This window comes from Passer domesticus, chromosome 7 (assembly GCF_036417665.1).
Source record: "Passer domesticus isolate bPasDom1 chromosome 7, bPasDom1.hap1, whole genome shotgun sequence".
Taxonomy (NCBI): domain Eukaryota; kingdom Metazoa; phylum Chordata; class Aves; order Passeriformes; family Passeridae; genus Passer; species Passer domesticus.
In genome coordinates this window covers 59,163,590-59,181,439 of record NC_087480.1, presented here as the reverse complement: position 1 = coordinate 59,181,439, position 17,850 = coordinate 59,163,590, and the positions used below count along the sequence as shown (strand labels likewise).

General features: G+C 44.4%; 1 long non-coding RNA gene across 2 annotated transcripts in view; it reads right to left on the bottom strand.

Annotated features, from left to right (window-relative positions):
• LOC135305414 (uncharacterized) overlaps positions 1 to 17,850 on the bottom strand; it is a 161,418-nt gene that overhangs the window by 38,102 nt on the left and 105,466 nt on the right. For both annotated transcript variants that reach the window (XR_010366600.1, XR_010366601.1), the window contains exon 5: positions 13,283 to 13,376. This is a non-coding gene — a long non-coding RNA (uncharacterized LOC135305414). The remainder of the gene's footprint in view (positions 1 to 13,282; positions 13,377 to 17,850) is intronic.

Genomic DNA, 17,850 nt, shown 5'->3' with positions numbered 1-17,850 from the left:
TTCGCCCATCTGGTCCCAGCGTCATTTAAAATTGCAATTAAAATTTATATCACTAGGCTAAGGTCACTGGGAAAACTTCTGCCAAGAACTACATACATTTGACACCCTGCAGAGAAAAGAAACTGCCTCTGCTTTATCCTGATAGTTTGCTTTTCCCAACACACTGAGGATTTGTCTCTGTGCCCTTCTCAAGCCACTCCGATGACTCTCTGATCCTATAAAATTGTATATACCAGGGAATCCTCCTCTCTCAGCAGGACATGGGGTCCAGCAGGTCCCACAGCCCCAGAACAGGACCAGGGTGATTCACTCTCTGGCCCTGCAGGCTCTGGCCCCTGCTCCTGCCCAGCAGTGCCAGGGAAGTCCTGTAGTGCAGCAGGTTTGAACAATACAAGTTTTTCTAAGAATCACCAAAACTATCTGGGATTATTTATTTAAAAATATCATCCAGGAAAGGTAGGTCTGGCAGCTGCACTTTGTGCTGATGAGCACAAAACCCCAGACTGCTGGGGGTATGAGGGCAGGATTTCCAGGTGGGAAGAGTGAGGTCTTCCACAGGGCATGCACGTTCTTCAGTACCAGAACAACCCTAAATCCACAACCTTCATTTTCAAAACTTTAAGTAAATATAAAATTTGAAGTCTGATTTTCACTCTTCTCCTGAGACCCATTCCAGCAGTGTTAAACATTCCCTCTGAAAAAGTAACTGATGCCATGGAGGCTCATACCAGTAAAAAATAAACTTGGAGACTCCCAAATTTTTGTCTCACAGACAGACTGCCTTTTCCTAAACAGGAGGACGATACCCGAGGACCACTCCACCATGGAAGGGATGTAGGTTTATAATACTGCACAGATGCCAAATGTTGTGAATTTCAGAGACCTGCTGAGCTCAGGACACGATGCCAATGGCTGCACCTGAAGGGACTGTCCCAGTGCTGCCCAGCTTCCTTCCTGAAGGGTGCTGAATGCAGCTCAGCAGCCAAAGGGAGATGCCTGAAGGACAGCTGGGCAGTGTGATGCTGGATTTTCCCTTCCCTACCTTCTCCTGGACACAGCAGAACTCAGCCAAGCCTGGAGCTCCAAACAGGAGCCTGGCAGGCAGTCCCCCTCCTGTTTGGGACTCTCAGGAGTGGGCCAGGGCTAATTGCTACAGGGTCTCTGTGACCCACACAGCCACAGGCACTGGGATCCTGCAGTGCAGCAGAGACTGGGAGCACATGGGACAAAAAGCCCCTAAAGGATAAAGCACAGTTGGTGTCGTCATTATCCCGTCACAGCTTCTCAGCTGCTCCGGGGGCACAAACTGAAACAAAGGTATTACATGTGGTGAACCACATCTTTCCATCTCTTTACATCAAATCTAAACCAACCCAGCGCTTGGAGCCCTCATATCCAATTTCTCCCCCCACCCCTCATCCCTTTGGTGTGGTCAGGCTTTCCCCTCCCGCCAGGCCAGCCTGGAACACTCAGGCAGCTCCCTCCACCCAGTGAGGGTCCTGCCCAAAAGCCCTTCTGTGGCGTGAGCTCACCGTGACCTTTAGCAGAGCACAGCCCTGCGTCCCTCCCGTGTTTGGAGAGGCTGGTGGAGCCTCCCCTGCAGCCCGGGTGCTTCACACGTAACAATCAATCCTTCTTCCCATGGGGCACTGGCTGGGCTCAGTGCTCGTCCTGAGGGATGGGTGGCAGGGCAGGAGAGGGTTAAGAATATCATGGAGCAGTGGGGGCATAGGAGAGCTTAATCTGGAAGCAGTTTAAGTAACCTAAGGAGAATCTGATACAGACCAAACACACACAAGTACAGATGCATTTAATAGAAGCCTCTCTCTGCTCAAGATCTACAGCTGAGGCTCCTGCAGCACAATGTGCTGCTTGGAACATCCTGTGCTCCAACCACCATGGCTATGGGAGGGATTGGAGCCAGTGTCATGTGCTGGTGCTCTGAAGGACTGAATGTTCACTTCAGACACACGTTTGGGGGATGTATATTTATACATAGATTTTGGGATGCAGCACATCCCACTGCGAACTTGGAAGGCAGCTCGCCCTTCCATCTAAGAATTCCTCTCTTAAGAAATCCCAGTGTTGTGTAAATCAGGGCACAGCCAGGGCTGTTCCAGCAGCAGCTGAGCCAGGTTAAGACGTTTTCACCTCCAGCCTGCCCACAGCTGTGTATCCACTGCCCCCCATTAGGGGTTACCACCCTTTTCCATGAGCCTCATAACCACATCTGCAGACACTCCCAAATCTGGCTCTGACAGAGGGATCCAGCCTAGCTTAAGTACTTTTTAGTAGGTTATTTGTTTGGGCTTTTTTTTCTTTTCTTTCCTTTTTTTTTTTTTTGAGCTAGCTCATCTTGAGATTGATAGTTTCTTGACTCAGTTCAACTGCAACTGGAACAGAATCTCTGACCACACTCCAATAAAACTCTTGCAAAATTGCATCTGTCAGTCTCTTCAGTCAAAGCTTGTAAGAGTATTCTAAAGATAATATATTTAATATTATTTTGTGTGTTGCCTCAGTGTTTCCTACGTAGTATTGGGATTTAAATGCCTCATGGTATGCAGCAGTCTTTATTCTCTACCACTTTATGTAAGATAATGAACACTCTGAAGAAACCATCAACAAAAAGCAGCAAACCCAAAACCTCCAGTGAGTCCCACTTCCAGAGAATTTATGTTTTCCCTTAGGTGCAAGAATCCAGTAAGTCACTGGGGAACTTGATCAGAGACTGTTGATGCATTTACACTCTTTGTATGATTACTCTATTTCATTTTCAGCTCTTGGCACATGGGACTGAGGAGGGCTGTGCAGCCAGGAGGCAGGAAAGGTAGTTTGGGGAGACACAAATATTTGCTTCGCTGACCTCTGTGTTTGGCTCCCCAGTAGGTTTGATTTGTATTCTGGGCCGTGCTTGTGCTCTCAGGGAACACACATAACTCAGGCCAGTTGTATGAGATGGGAGTACAAAGAGGAGCCCAGCTCAGGCTCTGACATTTAGCAAGCCAAGAGGTTTGAAAATGGAGCCAAGTCCATTGCCTGGCTTGGCTGTACGAACCAAAACACAGGCCTCGCCACTGGAATTGATTATAGACACATGAAAAGAAAATACATAAAATGATACATAAGGTTCTTGTAACCTCCAGCAGCTATGCCAGAATGCTCTCTTGGCTTGGTCCTGCCCTGGCTCGACAGCACAGCGAGTGCAGAGCTCAGCCGAGGCCGCGCTCAAGTTTTCATCAGATTAACTCTTCAGCCCGGGTCACAGCAGCCCTTGTGCCTGCTCCCAGCTCTGAGCTTCCCCTCCAGCCCAGGAAAGGAGCAGCTGAGTGTGTGACTGCAGGATTTACAGCCCTTCAGCTGGTGCAAAAGGTGCTACAGCTGCCCACAGGAGGAGAGGAAATTGAATTAAAGGAGATTAGGAATCCATACAACAAAGTAGCCAGAAGGCTGTTTATGCTAAATGTAAGATGCTCCATGAGCCAGCCCCACATAAAGTGTATTCTTCCTCTGCTGCAGATCCCAGGTATCCCTCAACACAAACTGGGGGCTTTGGCTGGCATTTCTTAGCTTTATTATAGCTCATAATTTAGCTAGGAAGCTTAACCCATCCAGACCACTCCACTGATTTAAACAACAAAATCCAGCAGGCACTAAAGTGTTTTGTTTCTTGGAAGAGTGTGAGTTATTAACAGCATTCTTTCAAATGCAAAGATTTGTGCCTTTCTGTAGAGTCTCACTATTCTCCAGAAAGACACTTTTTTCTCACTTTGAAGTATTTGATATGATAGCTTGATATGATTAATGTGACACTTTCAGGAAGGGCTCGAAAGCAGACATTATAATTTTGCTGCAATACCAGTGAGACTCAACACTTCCCTGGAAATGGGCAGAACTAAGATGATGTTAAGCATTTTCCAGTAACCCTTGTGCATGGTGTTGGAACCTTTCTGGAATGACCACTGAAGGGATTGTCTGAAAAATGAATTAAGCCTTTATTCAAAAACCTCCAAAACTGAGTTACCACAACTAATTTGCTTGTGAACAAGCACCTTTCCCTTCAGAAACACCAAACCCAAGGGCTTGAAACAAATAAAATATTCCTGGAAAAGGACAATGAGATGATCTTTAAGGACCCTTCCAATCAAATCATTCGGTGATCCTCTGAATACTGGAGTCCAATATTCAGAAATATCATATCTGCTAAGGAATGAGTAATTTACTACTAATACAGTTGCTCCTATAACAATTTCCCTTCAGGTTTCAGAAACTCCTGTGTTCTGCTAACAGAAGGCAGGAGTTCAACAGTGCACTCAAATTCTCCCAATTTAACTTGAGGTTTAGTATTTTCTAATTCAAAGACATTTCACTTGAAAGTGTTTTTGCTTTATAATAAACAGATAATAAACAGATTCTTGGTTTCCTACAATAAAAAGAGAAAAAGACTGTAAACTTCAAACTTCTAAAAGGGCACATGGGACTATTCTCTAATTTTATTCTTTGGCTGTGGAATCTATACTCATTAAAAGTGAAAAGTTGAGCTCTGATTACTATTTGTGCTTTAAAAGCTTGCATTTCTACCCCAAATGAAAGGCAAAATGGGCTGATGTGCTTTCACTTTTTGGTTTTAGACTTTTTTTTTTCCTTCTCTTTGCAATATGGCACCGAAAGCAAAATTTGGATTTCCTAGAGTGCAAAGAAACAAACTAATGCAACACTATTTTAAAAAGTCTTTCTAAAAGGAAATATTTGTATTAAAGATGTAAGATATTGAAAACATTTTATAGACTGTGAATTTTAGCTACTAAGTGATAGAAAGGGTCACGAAATGGCCCAACTCTTTCCTTGCTGTGAATCATCCCGATGTGCTGATGATCCAAACATGTCATTCTTCCCTGTTCTGCTATATTTTTTCTAAAGAAGCATAATAGATAAATACTAAAAATAATATAATTGAGTTGCAGACATGGATGGAGATTGGATTCCTGACAGCTAGCATGAGATAGACAATAATCTAACCTGATGGGAGAGGGCAAGGAACAAGAAAATGTTTCCATCTCCTCATTTTACTGTTGGAAATGGAAATATGACATCGCATGAAGGTCATATTTTGGAAGATGCTGAGCTTCTGTACATTCTGTTGTTGTACTATAGTAACAAGCATTCTGAGAGCCTGAAAAATAGGATTTTATTTGAGGCTAGGGAAGGGGTGGCAGGGGCAGGACCCACGTCCCAGGCTGATCCTGCTGTGGATGTGCAGCATCTCCCTGATGCAGCTGCAGCCCTGCCCAGGCTGGGCACACCCTGCTCCCCACGGGCTGTGCCAAATCCTAAATGTGGAGCTGGCTGCTCCCAGCAGAGCCCAACCAAGCCCTGAGCAAATCAACAGCACATGGAGGAGCTTTCCCCACGTTCCCCATGGCTTTGGCTGCAGAGTTCAGAACATCTCACACTTTAAAGGGTGTTTGGGAGCTCTGCTTTCTCCTACAGCTTGGAAAAAAAAGCCCCTTAATTATTATTTCATTAAAACTGTTATTTCAAAACTTGTTTTCATTCCTAAAGCAGAGCCATAATGATCCAGCCAACACTCTGAACGCAAACATACTTAACATAAAATGGTTTTTAGAACAAACCATTAATTTCAAGATTTCCTGGTAATATATATTGCTGTTAAAGCAAATATTTTTCTATAGGTTTTGAGCCTGTTATCAGGGTTGCAATAAATTCTGCTATTCCCACATAAAGTCATTAAAAATAGAAAAGAATTATGTGTCAACTAAATTATTTCTGTTGGATCAGATGAATGAATCTCATCCTTATTTTCCAACCTTAATTCTAAACATTTCTGGAAGGAACTGAAAAATATGCAAATAAGAACAATCACTTGAAATAAAAATATGCAGGGCACGTTCTGAAAATATTGACATGAAGTGATTGACATTATCAGAGGATCTCTTTGCCTCGAGAGCTCTCAATGAAATTAAATTGTTTCTGACAAGTTCCTGAAGAAATGTTTAGTTCAAACGAAACCATATTTTCAAAGAAAAACATTTTGGAGACAAATTGTGTTTCCCCCCTTTAGTGCAGGGTCCCTCACGACTCAGGAACAGGGGGGAGCTGTTTGCCTTGATGGGACTTTCAGTCTGAATTTGCCTATTTTTAGTGGCAACCTGGGGATTTTGCTTGCTTTTTTTGTTTGTTTTTTCTCACTATGAGTAATTTGTGCTGTAGATTGATGTTGCTGCTGTTTGTAAACAGTGGGTTATGAGCTATTCCTAAAAGCTAGAACGGGTTTTACCGGAAGGGAGCTCAGCCTTTCCTTTAGTTTTTCTTTCTCCTGTTCCCTGTGTGTTCAGCTACACACACTCAATTCCACGTATTCCTGTAAATGCAAGAGCAGAATAAATGTGGGAACCACAACACTTTCAGCTGCCCCACCTCATTCTCACCCCAGAGGTTTCTAAACTGCTCCTCAGCCAACTTCTGCAGATATGCACGAGCAGCAAACCACGGCTGCCTCCAGGCCATGTCTTGTCTCCATGCTCATTTGCAGCATTTTTCTTGGGACAAGTCCCATGGGATGGATTTGGAGGCTGTTATTTATTTTTGCAACATGGCTGTGCTGAAATGGGGAAAATTCAAAATAGGACACGAGGAGTGGAAACAGAAAGGAAAAGGCAAATGAGTTTCACACACCGACACTTTCTAAGCTGGGGTGTCCAACCCCCTCAGCCTGAGGGTCAGGGGTAATATTGGGTGCCCTTGTGGGTCCTGTGGATTGAATTGTCCATGTGAAAAAAACATATGGCTGGATGCAGCTGGATTTCAACTTACAGACTTTTTAAGCTCTGCTCTAAATATTCCCCCTCTTCTCCAAGACAAAACGGTGGGAGAGGCTTTGTAGTGCTTCCAGAAGATCAGCTGGGCTGCGTGGTGAGGCTCTCTCCTGCTGCTCCAGCAGCTCAGGCCACAAACTGGAAGTGAAAAGGCATCTTGCTGGAAGAACCCACAACCAAGAAGTGTGGAGGCAGGTTGCAAAACCAGGAAAACAATCAGAGGGAAGTAGGTGACCCAAAAGGAGGAAGAAGGTGTTTCTAAAGAATGCCTGTGTTTGTCCAGCTGGGCAGCAGAGTTACCAACTGATCAATGCAGGGAAAGGAAATCTGCATTTTCACCCTGGTTCTCACAGCAACGTATGGAAGCATCTCCTGTTGGAGTCATTGGTCATTTCTCCTCTCCCCAAAGGTATCCCTAAGAATGCTGTGGATTTCAGCTGGTAAATTTTTGGCCTATAAAGGAGAGGGCTGAAGAAATGCAATATTATTTCATAAGAGTTTCTCAACAGCAAGATTTTTGATCTTCCTAACATTATCCAGAAATAAAACACATATTTTCTGCTCAGCTGAACCCAGCTGGCTGTGTGGAAAACATTTCAAAATCTGCCACAAATCTTTGGGTTTTTTTCCTGATGTCTGTTAATTTAGTTAAAACAAATCAATTAAATGTCCTAATTACAGCTGAAATATATAATTACATTGTGCACCGAGTTCAGTGCATGCTAATGAAGCAATCACCACCTTCTTATTAGTCACTCTGGAAAACTAAACCCAAGTGAGAGCTGAAAAATGTTTTTCTGTATCTTCAAATTAGGCACTTGGTCCATTCTTTGCTTGTTTCTAAACTTGAAACTTAAAACAGGCAGAAGAAGATACAGAATCATTGTATTAAAGTTTTTTTTTTCCTTATAGCAAGAAATCAAGAGGAATTATCATCCCCTAATGTGGATCAGCTCAGAAATTAGAGACAATTTTTAACACATGTGTAAAAAAAAATTAGCAAATGAGTATAAATTTTAAAAGACAGTACACAGCTCTTTTAAAATTACTCTTCTATAATGTCTAACTATGGGTAAGCTCCTGAACATTTAGGGCATGATTTTAAAATATTGGGAAAATAATCTGCTGCTGAATATTGATATGTGTTGGAGGTGGAAGTGCTCAAACTGCTGATCCCTGTCCCTGTCAATGCTGTTTCCTATCAAGAACAAGCAGCTCTGAACTCTTTTTGCCTTGGATACATCCTCTGTTTCCCTTCATCCCAAATCTAATTCAGAGGAGAAGTATTTTAGTGAATGTGCTTCGCCTGCCTAAACAGAAATATTAGAGCAGCTACTTAAATGGTAATTGATAAATGCATAAAATTACTACCATTCAAACTGCAAATCAGTTAGCAAAATTCAATGAGGGTTTAAACATTTCATTGCATTAATGATATAAATGCATAAATTTACAGAGAGCAGCATCCAGCCACTTGGCAGCCTTCCACTGTATTTACTTAAAGGTGATAAAGCATTTAAAAAGCACTTGAAGCAGAATATGTATTAAACACTACTAAACTTGCAGAGATTTATTAGCACAGGCTTTTAGACTGTCTCTGCCCTGAAGCAAACTCATTTTTATTTCTGAAAATTAAAAAAAAATATAGCAATACATCATTTTAAGAAGCATCAGTAGGGTCAGTATGGGAGTTATCTTAAAATCCAGTATTTCTTCATGACAAGTGCAGGTCTGTAGCCTTTGGCTGGTGTGGGACTGACAGATAACACTGCCCCAGAAATGCTGATAATATCCACAGGATGTTCATTTACACATTAGTGAAAGAATGGAAGTTTGGAAAATTCTCTAGGATCTCCAGAGATTAATGATGTGGCACTTCCAGCACCTTCAAGTGCTCTGATTTCTCAGGCAGTGCTGAAATCCTGTCCTGTCCAGAAAAAAATCAGGCACTGGCAATTCTTTGGAGAACTTCAGCTGATGAACATTATTAATTCTCACAGGAGATATGAGCAAAGAGAGCAGGAAAATATTTGCAGGTATTTAAATGTATTTGCAAAAGTGCTCTATGAGCATTTTTAGGGTAGAGTGGATGCAAAAGGAAATATCCTAAATATTAAATATGGATCTCAGTATAGACCAGCTGGATATGTGCCTGCACCACTATCTTCACTGAACAGAAATCCACAGAGCTTGGAAAGCAGGGCTTGGGACTCCCCTTTGAGCTGGAATAAAACAATGTGATTGAGGTGGTCGGTCAGACAAATGTGGGGACAGTGTGGATGGAACCCACGGCTTCGTTTCAGCAACAGAACAGCAAACACTGTTTGTGGCTGGAGAATCAAATCAGAGTAAACTCACCATTGTGAAGAGTTCACCTGCTCCATTCCCACCTGTCAAGGCTCCTAAACGCACCCAGACCTTAAACACAAAGGGCAGCACCTTCACTTCCTTGTGGAGGACATGGATGAAGGGTGGCACTCCTGTCACCCAGCAATAGCACAAGGCACAGCATTCATGTCCCGAAAACTGCGTCAGGGCTCTCTCTGAAGTCCACCACGTGATCCTAATTAGTGATTTTAGTAAGGAACAACATATATTAGTGAAAATTTGCAGCATGAACCTTCCCACTTTCCCACCAAGGTCAGAGGTGCTGGAGGCATCCTGAAGCCAGCGCAACTCCTGCAGGCTGCCATGGTGAAAATCCAACTGTCTCATGCCTGGTAGGGTCAGGAACATGGAGTGCATGTGTAAACACAGCCCGGCTGATCTGCTCCACAGAGACACATCCTGCCCTCGGGTTTTTGAGCCTATACTGACAGGGCAGGCACCCTTCTCCTGGCTGGGGCATGTTCTGAATGCAATCAGCAGATGACAGAGATTTGTCTCTATTTTAATGGTTTTCTGGGCAAAATCCTCTCTAGATTTTAACTCAGCAAGACCTTTAAATACAACTGAGAGCAGAATTTGGCTCAGGGAGTGTTTCCCCATTCTATTCCCTACAGCTTTTCATTACCACCTTCTAAATCTGTAACGAAACCAGGAGTGTTTTTATGGTGCTCTCTATGAGAGCGTTGCTAATAAGTAGCTCCATTAAAAATAGTAAACATAAATCATTTATTCATTTTATGCATTTCTAAGTCCACTTGAGAATATTTTTGGCTGAGCCAAGGCACAAGTAAGGGTGTTAATTATTATCTTACTAGAGCAATCAGTTAATAAGGCAGTTAGGAGAGATGTTTGTTAGGAGGTTCTGGGGTGCCCGGAGGCTACTGAAGTCATTGTCTGGGAAAGAACACGACCGCTGGAGCTCGCAGGAGTCTGGTGGCACCAACCCAAAGCCCTCGAGGCCTCTGTCTGCAAATTAGCTGAGAGGAGAAAGCAGACACCAGGTCTGAGCAGGGAGCTGTAAACAAGAGGTAGGAACTCCCGGCACAGCTCCCACAGAGCAGAGCAGTGGCTGGGGCCCCTGCGAGGAGGCTGGAGGGGCTCAGTCAATGGGGTGGGGATGGGCAGGGAATTGGGGTCAGTTTCCTTCTCCCCACAAACAGCAGCAGCCTTTTCTGGGCTCTGCAGTCTCCTCAGGCCAAGGAACAGGGCTCTGCACCGCTTACAAAGCTGAGCACCTTGAAGCAGTTCTGCTCTCTCTGGCCTGTTCATCCCTTGTGAGGATGCAAACGCTTTCAGTCTCCTCCAGGAGAGAAGAGCTCCTTTATTCACTGTCCTGCCCACCAGAGCTGGGTGGACATCCAGATCATCCAGTGGTACTGACCAAACCAATCGACTGGCCATGGCCAGAGGGCCTTTGCTCCCACTGTGCTTCCTGAGAGGTTGATCCCACTAAACCCGTTCTGGTAAGTGGTGCTTCAATCCAGAGGCCAAGGACAGAGCGAATTGTCAGATGGAATGCTAAAGGTTCAAGGAGAGGAGCACGTTGGAGCATCCTGCTCTTCTGCCTGATTTCTGCCTGTTCACTGCTCAGTAACTCCTGCTCTGCACTCACCACTGCAGCAGCGGGTGCCAGGAGCCAAACGTGTCCATGAGGGACTTGCAGGAGGGAGGTTATCCCAGTTTCCCGAAACCGAAGGAAAACCACAGCTGTCTGCCCTCAGCCTAGGGTGTGTCCAGGAACCTGTCCACAAGGGAAGTGTTTCTGGTTATGAATTACATGCTACAACATCCCCGTGACTCTGCTAGGGATGCACTCCGAGGTGCTCCGGGGGAAGCCTGTTCTAGGAGCTGAATTCTCCCTGTGGGATGGAAGAAATATTAGAGGAATTGCTGGGGAAGGGAGGGAAGAAGCCACTTTCTGATGTACTTCAAAGCCAAATAATCTGGCTCCTTCTGTCTGACATCCACAGGGGATGATCTTATGAAACTTCAAAACACTTAAACTGATTTGCAGCACAGAAATAATTTTAAAATGCTGCTCCTTTTACTTGTCCTCCCTAATCCAGTTAGTCCTCAAAAATATGGCTGTAGGACAGAGATCCTGTTTCACTTGCATGTGGGAAACCCTCTTTACTTGAGACAAAACAAGAAGTCCAAGAACATATCCCAGATCTATCCTCCAGTTTGGGATAGTACCTAAACAGAGGCCTGTTCCTTGTCAGTGAGGGAAATACTGTCAGTACCATTTTGCAGATGGGAAATTGAGAAAAAACAGGTTGAATAGCTAATCCAAGGACACAGGAAAATCCATAATCTGAAAAGCTGAAATTGACCCAACATCTCCTAACTTCATCCAGTGGGATTGCTGTTGGGCAGATCCTTTTTTCTCTCAGGAGATTCAGTAAAGCTTCCAACAAATCCAGCGTGAACAGCCCAGAGCTCACACTGTCCCTGGGACCTCCCCCTCCAATGGGAGAACAGAGATGGAAAATTAAATATTAGATACATTTAATTCATTATTTAATATTCCATCAAGGTTTTTGCTGGAATGGCTGGCTCAGGAGTACAACTTTGGCCAACCATTGCCCTGACAGAGCTCCACCATCTCTCTGCCAGAGAAACCCCTCCTTCCCACAGACAGGGAGATATTTCAGAACTATTATTCTGTAGAGTTCAATTGACACGCCAGAAGACAACTTTGCTTTTAAAGAGATTAAGTTGATTCCTTCCCATAAATTCAGTAGCTACCCCAACTATGCCTCATTGAGAAAACTTACTCTGACAAGAGTCATGAATTATACCCAGGATAAAATGTTTCATTAAAATACAGATAAGGGAACTTAAGAAGCGAGGGGTTTGTATGGGCAAAACCAATTTTGCTGCAAAAGCAAATCCACAGCCATTTTTCAGGTCACTAGTTGAAGTCTGAGTGTTATAAATCCATCATCAATGTTTTCCTACAGCTATAGTAGCTGACACGTCTGAATCCCTGGGAGCTAAAAGCATGCCAGGAGAAATGAGCACCATCAAAACACATCAGGAGGAGATGTACAGCGAGGGCTATAATGTACCTGACTGCTGACAGGACAATATTGGCTTCCCTTCCCCAAGAGTTCATCATCAACCACTGCCTGTCCATGAAGGAATTGATTTAAGAGTATCAATTAAAAATTAGCCCCAGTATCACTAGAGAGATGGGTCTAAGCATAATTAATGCAAAAAGCTTAGCAGCATTCTTCTTGAGGTTCAGTTGAGTATCCCTGATGATGGTGCCTGTGCAGCATTCCCACTTCCAGGGGAGTGTAAATTATTCCCTCCTGCACTGATTCATTGAAGTAGTTGTAAAATCTTGATTACATCCATGTCAGATGAGTTCAGTTCAGAATAGAACTGCCCAGAAAATTATCCCTCCTTCCCCCATGAAACATTACTATTGCATTAAAAAAATATGTTAATAATTAAGCAAACAATTGTGGATAAAATCATATCCAAGTTTTTGTTTTTCTGGTGAAAAATGCATGTGAAAAAAGAGCTTCTTCCTCACAGTGTTCAAAGGTCATGTTTATGTCTAGATTCAAGTAAACAACAAATTTGTCAGTAACATTTTGATCGAGAGCATTATTTGACCTAGGTGATAATCCAAGTTAATTTACAAGCAAAATGGGGTCATAACTTCAGTCTGTGAAGGAAGAAAGTCCTAGGGATTGCTGCTGTGCCACCATTAAGTGTCAGGCACTTCTGCAAAAATCCAGTCAGGGACAAGAGCTTCAAATGGGTCTTGTCAGCCAAAATACCCTTAAATGGAGGCACCAAAGTTTTGAAACTGGGTTTGTCCCACACCCCCACACTGCTGCATGATTTTTGGCCCTTTCTGCCCTGTCCCAACACGCTGCCATCCCCAGTGTGTGACTCAGGACAGCTTGGGGTCAGCTGTGGGGCACAGCAATGATCCATCAGGACAACTCCCTGCCTAAGCCACAGAAGTTCCCAGGAAAAAGCACAGCAAAGCTGGGGCTGAGGAGAATCACTCTGGAACTGGTATTTCAGGTATCTCTTACCTCTGTCCTGAAGAACCCCCTCTCCTTATTTTTCCAGAATTTTGTGATGCTGGCATGTAAATAATGAAGTCAGAGAAAGTTGTCTCAGTGACATCTGTAAAAAAGACTCACATTCAGTATTATTTTTATTTTATTTTATTTTAGTTTAGTTTTTTGATCTAGTCTGGACACTACTGTAGGAACTTGGTGCTTCAAAATCTAAATTTTGCAATATGCTTTTGGAAGCCTTTATATTTTAGAAGCCTACATATAGTATATGCTATTATGAGGACATTCCACCACTCATATTTTAGGTATGCAATACTACCACAGTTTCAAAAATAAACATCTGAAGAAAATTCTGGGTTTTAAAAATAAGGCATTTGTAGCTTAATGTTGTTTGAAGAAATCTGGAATGGTATTAATCATTTCAGTTACTCATATTTTCAATACAAATGTACTGAGAGATGAATACGCATCTACTGGTCATGTTAACCTGCCTTCACCAAAAAATATTCCATGGGATACAATGAAATGCTACAAATATGAATCACTACCTTCTAAATCTAAGCTAAGACCTTTAAAAATTGATATGGGTAATTTTTCAAAGTAAGTTTTCCATCTTTTTTCAATAATTTTGCCTCTATTTTTAATGCTTGATTTATCTACGCATTTAGGAGTCTCTTTCTACAGCCATTCAAAATAATACTGAAATGTCAGTGCCTGGTTACTCAGTTTTTCATGACCTGGGAGCTCAAAGGCCTGTGCAGTGTCAGGGGCTCTCACAGCAGGGAGTAGGAGGGTGAATTTGCAGGGTTTTTCTCAGTGCTCTGGAACTAAACCAGGCGTCAGAGGGAAAGGACAAGGCATGGGGCTCAGTTCCTCACTTCCACAGACTTGGATCAGGAGCACCAGGAGGGAAGCAAAGGCATCTCCAGGCTTTCAATACCCCCCTTGGCTGCTGAAGAGCTGTGTTTTTTGGAGGAATAGGAAGCACCAATCTGCTTTGTAGCCACAGCTCCTAATTCTCGTGTTCCACCCAATGCCATTATTTGGAGATTGGCTTGTGCAATATTCTCTATTTATTACGGCTTTGGTTTTCCTTTTGTTGCAAGAATGGAGCTGACAGCTGAACACGTGTACCTACGTTATGAAATCCTGCTTAACGAGGAAGAGCTAATTAAGCTGTTACAGGGTTGGCCCATGCCCTGAACGCTGCCAGCAACGCCCCACGACTGCGCTGCCCTGGGAGGGACAGGGACGTGACGCGGCGCTCGGGGACTCGGCCACGGCAACGTGCCAGGAGAGACAAGTGCCTTTCCAGCCAGACATTGCCAGAGCCTTCCTGCCATGGCCAGAGCCACCACCACCACTCCTCTCTTCCCAAAAGCAGCGTGCACACAATAGGGAGCACAGAAACTTCTCACACGGCTTTTTTAACAAAGCGACCCTGAGGGCGCAGCGTCAGAACTTCTGTGTGAGACTGCTCAAATCCAGCTGCTCACAGCCAAACCTTTCCTTGGAATTCATGGACACAAAGTTTATGGTTTGGTACCCCAAGCCAGTCTCCTCCACAGCCTGGCTGGATGACCACAGCCAGCAGCACTTTTGCACATTCCCAGGAAGGTGTCTCAGCTGAAGGACTCAGAACCCTCCATGTTGTTCCAAGAGGATCACATTATTCCTGATGTAGTAGGAATAAAAAACATTCTGTATTGTAAAATGAACACAGGGTAGCCTTTTTGCACAACAAAAGCCTCCAGCCACAACACCAGCAAGAATTAAAACCACACTTCCAAGATGTCCAGTATATATTTTATCATTATTCTGCAGACATATGTTTTGTGTGACTTGGTTCATTTATTTCCTTTTTGTTTTCAAAAGCTAACACATGGCCCCGAACAAAAATTACACTTAATTTTTTATTTGTTCAACTCAGTTAAAATCACAGCACTTGCTTTGTAGAGTTTTACATAACAATGTGCTGCTTTGTATGACTTTTATGTAATTTAATTTCAGTAAACTAGCCTGAAATAATTTAGACAGTCTACAGAGAGTTTGTGTATTCAGTGTTAGGGACTTGCATTTTACACATTTATTCATGTCAGACTTAAAATTTGATTTGAGTGTGGGAGTTAGCAGCTTCCCTGTCCCTACACAGAGATAAAATCCACAACAGGTGACAGAATAAATTCTTCCATCCTATCCAGGACTACAAGGGAAGGCTGCTAAACTCTGGTGCTCATCTATTCAAATGGAGGACCACTGGGAAAAAAAAAAAGGCTCAGGAAAACCATTTTACAAGTTAAAAGGGCTGGGAAGTGTCTTGTGGAAGGCTGGGATTGCCTGATAATGATGGTTGCCTGATGGACAGACTGGATGAAGGAGATAGTTGACAAACGAGATGATGACAGTCGCTCACTGAGCTGTCTGGACAAAGAACAACAAAATGTCAGCAGGAATAAGACAGACTGCATAAATCAGGGGACAAGGCATGAGCTGGAGCAAACCTGGACATCTTGAACCTGCTGACCAAGACACACAATACACTGTGCAGCAGTCAGGAAATCGATGCAGGTTTTCTCAGATATTGTTTTAATAGTTAAGAGTTGTTAATAGTTCTGGACAGACCCAAAGGGTCCCTTTGGAAGAGCTGAACAAGACTGGACTTCTGGAAGTGTGGCTGAACAGGGGGAAATGAAGAGATTAACACATTCTGAGGGTGAGATCCTGGCTTTGTGGAAGGGGAACAGTGTGGCTGGTGCTCCTGAAAGCCAGAGAAAATATTAGTGTGAGCACATAGTGAGGGAAATGGCCTTGAGCAGGGGGGACAAACACATTGGTCAAGTTGGGGTTGCACTAAAGGAGCTTTTCCTGGCTCTGCCGTAGCAGGGGATCAGAAATGAGACAGAAACGACTCACAAAGAATGCAAACATTCAGCACAGCACCCAAGGTGTCAGCAGGAGAACCCCAGTGTGGGTCTGGCTGCAGCAGGTGCCCACACGGCATGAAGCACTTAGTGTCAGATCACACAGCAGCTGATTCTTTCTGAAATTGCTTCCCCAGAACTGTTTCTTGTGAGGAAGCCCTGGAAATCAAACGAGCCGTCAGACTCGTACCACTCGAGTCTGCAGTTCTTGTCCTTCGTCTGCTTTCCTTCCTCTTTTTGTGCGTCTTCTGCTTTCGAAGGGACGGCGTGTGGAGAGCGCGGCTCTGACATCAGAGCTGGAGGCGGCTGCGACACTGAGAAGGCTGCGGGCAGAGGAGGAGGAGGAGGAGGAAGGAGGGCAGCACAGGGGAGGAAGGAGGGCTGGAGGGGAGGAGGAAGGAGGGAAGCAGAGGAGGAAGGAGGGCAGTAGAGGAGGAGGAAGGAGAGCAGAGGAGGAGAAATGGCAGTAGAGAAGGAGGAAGGGCAGCAGGGGAGGAGGAAGGAGGGAAGCAGAGGAGGAAGGAGGGCAGTAGAGGAGGAGGAAGGGGAGCAGAGGAGGAGAAAGGAGGGCAGCAGAGGAGGAAGGAGGGCAGTAGAGGAGGAGGAAGGAGAGCAGAGGAGGAGAAATGGCAGTAGAGAAGGAGGAAGGGCAGCAGGGGAGGAGGAAGGAGGGCCCAGCAGGCGTGAGCAGCTGCCCCATGCCCAGCCCCAGCAGGGACCCACTCTGCTCCCCGTCCCAGCAGCTCCCACCAAGGCTGGGCTCCCTCCTCTCCCTTCAGCTGCAGCCACGCCGCAGTTCCAAAGGCTCCAAACGCTCCGCACGCCTGTTTTAAATTACAGATAATTCATTTTGATACGCCTTTTCCTTGCATCCCTAGACAAAATCAAAGGCAGGTTTCCCTGGGAGATACGCATCAAGCTCTGCCTGCAGCTCCGGAGTGTTGCAACACAGCTCGTAGCAACCAAGGGAGAAATCGGTTCTCCTTTCCACGGAAAGGGGTTGAAAAACAAAATAATTTCATTGTACCATAGGAAACCCAGCTTTAGCAGATCGGTGAAGGCGACTTCCTCTGTATTTTTGAGGCCTGACCAACATCAGGACCACAACTCCAACACAGTCCAGATTAAGCCCGTTGTCTACAGAGATCATTATTACACTTAGATTCCTATTAAGGTTTCATGGTCTGAAGAGGAGGGGGTTGGGAGGAAAGTAATGAAGTTACAGGCCTTTATTGTACAAAGGCAACTGGAGACTTTTTTTAGGATGCTATCTATCAGCCTGTCTGGCAAATGTCTGCCTAGTAATAATGTATCCGTCTGCTGAAACAAGCCTAAATAATGCATCATTATATCAATAATTAATAGGCACATGGGTCAACAAGTTCAAGATTGTTACAGGCAAAGGAGATGTGAAGGAAATGGCTCATTCCAGGCCCTGCCAGGCCCGACGTGGCAAGCACAGCTTTGCAGAAAAGCGATGGAGTGTTGGCAGGGAAATGCCAGAGCAGCACGTGCAGGGGACGTGGCTCATGTCTGCTCAGTCCCCACCCAAAACAGGAACCCACCAGGATGGAACTTCCCACAGAACAGAGGAGGAGAGGCAGGGAGAGTATCCCATACTCTTGATTTGGGAACACAACTTCTCTAACCACATGGAAC